Here is a 3,268-nt window from a genome sequence, read left to right on the forward strand (position 1 = left end):
GGAGGCTACGGGCCCTGAACCTGCTCAGCCTCCACAAGAGAAGGCTGAGAGGGGATCTGGTGGCCATCTATAAGCTTACCAAGGGGGACCAGCAGGGAATGGGAGAGACCCTGTTCCCCCATACACTACCCAGGAATAATGGCCATAAGTTGACTGAGTAGGTTCAGGCTGGACATCAGGAAGTACTACTTCACAGTCAGGATGGCTAGGATCTGGAACCAACTTCCAAGTGAAGTGGTGCTTGCTCCTACCCTGGGGGTCTTCAAAAGGAGGATAAACAATCACCTAGCCAGGGTTGTTTGACCCCAACATTGTTTCCTGCCCATAGCAGGGGGTCAGACTTGATGATCTGCTCAGGTCCCTTCTGACCCTACCAACTATGAAACTAGCATTTCTGGCAGTTACAAGTCAAAGGGAAATATAAATTGAATTGTAATGACTGGTAGTTCATCAGTTAAGGTAATTATTTCTTTTATGGGCCCTATCACATGATTACCATTTAAACCAAAGTCTGTATTGACATTGAAGTAAAGCACTGTTTCAGAATAAATTACTTTCTTTTACCTACATGAAGATTTATTTCTAACTCCTTATAGGATGAGGGTCTGGTTTGGACCCTGCTGAACTTGAGAAATAGGTCAAAGAAGTTGATGATACACCTTTGTTAATTATACCACCCTTGTCTTCTCTTCCATTTTTCAAATATGAATATATATGCATATTTTTGTTCCTTTTGCATGCTTTTAAAGATCAATGCAAACCTTTATTTTCTATAAATAATTTAATAAATACTTTGTTTTACAATGATACAACAAATGACAAATTCATAGCAAACAAGAGTCACAAGGAATTTCGGATCAGTATACTTTAATAAGGTATCAGTGTCAAATTACATTTCCTTATCAAGTTAAAGTTCCCATACAGTTATAATATTGTCAATAAGAATTCAGCAATATAGATCATGAAATAATTATGATGATAGGTATGGTTAATATTAAGCAGGGAATATTTTGCAGAGTGTTTTAGTAAACTGTTAGGGTATAACATTATTTAATGCTGAAACTACACAAGCAGAAAATAAGAGCAGTATTTAAGTGTCATTAATCCCTCAAGTCATTACATTGCAGATTTGTCAATGTTGCTTTGCTATGTATCATAAGATGTTTTTAATGTATGTACTTTTTCTTTTGCTATAGATTATTTTTAAAAGTAACTTTATTTTGGTAAGCAGTCCTTAAAGGCTCAGTAATGGGTGGAGACCCCAGTAACATTTTAATAATGTACCAATGACAGAGAAGACTTTCGGTTTCCTTTTAGGTTGCGTGAAGACATTTGGGGAGGTTAGATTACATTAGAAACGGCTGCCTGATCTAACTTAGTTTACTTGGGTGCAGACCTTACATAAGTTAGGTTGATCTAAGTTTGAACTGTACGGAAGTTCATCACAGTTAGAGTGGTCTAAAAATGGCCAACCCAATCTAAGTTAACACTGCCTCTGAGGTACATCTAACTTAAATTGGGTTAGCCATTTTTAGGTCAACATATCCTGGAAAAGCCCAGTTGCTGGCCCCAGCCCCTGGGCTGCACTTGTCCTACTCCCTTCCTGACACCAGGCTATTGTTAGCGCCCCATCCCCAGATGGACAACCCCTCCCCCCCCCACCAAGGACTAGCTATTTCCCTACCACCCATCCTGCAAACCAGTCCTGGTGCCGGTTTCATCAGCATTCATTGATGCTGGGAGCTGAGGAAGTAAGTCCTGGTGGGGGGAAGAGTGGAAGGGATGTTGAGGGTAGGTTCACCCCAGGGATTGTTTGTCCAGGGGTGGGGGAGTTAGGGAGCTAAAAATAGCTTCTGATCCCAGAGAATGGGGGAGAGGAGTGCCTGACCTCCCCCACAAGCTCCCCTGAAAGCCTCCCTGATCCCACCAAACCCTCCTGGACCCCACAGATGCTGCCTGCCCCCCTGATACCCCACAGACCCCTGATTTTTCCCCTCCAGAAGCCTGCTTATCCCTCCCAATCCCCCTCCCCTCCACTACCCCCCCATCCCAAATCACCTTAAATCAGGTGGCTATTTTAACTTGATCTAACCTCCCCAAATGTCTGTATGCAACCTTAGTGTATAGAATAGCTTATAAGTATCATTTAAATACAAGACATTCTGAAGTGCTCAATTAATCCAGTGCACCCTATCTGCAAATATACAGAGGGATTCTATATGATACAAGCTATAGCAGAGCTGGCAGGTTGAATAGAAATAACTTTGATTTGGGGCTAGATTTTTACTTAGTGTAATTTGTAATTGCTCCAGTTCCTTCAGAGAAGTTACAGTAATTCTTCAAGGAGAAAAAGGTTTGTTAGCCCTGTGGCAAGAAAACATGGTTTGCTCTGATGGTCTCTTCACATTGTTGTTGTAGTGGGTTTGATCCTTGCGCTTCCACTCTTGGCTGTCCACTAAACAGCTAGGCTTGTGAATATTCTAAAACCTGTTCCATTCACTTCCATGTTTTATGAGACTATTATGGCTCTGCAAGGATATTGTTCCAGCACAAGGATTTATAGGACCAAAACCACATCCTCACCCTTTTCAATTCATGGCAACAGAAGTTTTTAACAGGGGTTCTGAAGATGTGCGTCTATTTTGTAACATCATGCTGTAAGATTATGTGCTCTTGAAAGGCTATTAACAGTAGAAGGCAAGCTAAATTTTCAGCCAGCCCTCTGACTCCCACCCCTTTTATAAGTAGGCAACGGGAAATACTATTTCAACTTTCAATTTTAATTACTTCATTATTGAGGATTATGTTGCTACCTAGCATGTATAATGCAAAAAAAGACAACTTGATTGATAATTAGCAGTGTTAGTATCAGCCTTTGGACAGAATCCTGCAATATCAGCAACACCATAACAAACACTACCAAATTCTAGCAAAAACAACTTTTAAGAAGTAATTCCGGTTCTGGTTCTATGGCTGAGATATAACAAAAGTACCAATATATGATAAACATTTAACCCAGATAAACATTTTAAAAACTCAGTTATGTTTTGTGTAAAAACAAAAGAAATTATAAAACCAAAACCAAGGAAGATCCAGTTCCAGATCATCTACCAGGGTAAGTCACTGACGCCCTTGACATCAATAGATCTAGGTCAGCTTACACCAGCTGAAGATCCGGCCTATACACAGGGCTTCACAGATATCCACAAACATTGCAGTTCACCCTTCACATTGCTTTCAACAGATAGTATCAAATAAAGGCGGGGGG

This window comes from Gavialis gangeticus, unplaced genomic scaffold (assembly GCF_001723915.1).
Source record: "Gavialis gangeticus isolate Ggan-Ray unplaced genomic scaffold, GavGan_comp1, whole genome shotgun sequence".
NCBI lineage: Eukaryota > Metazoa > Chordata > Crocodylia > Gavialidae > Gavialis > Gavialis gangeticus.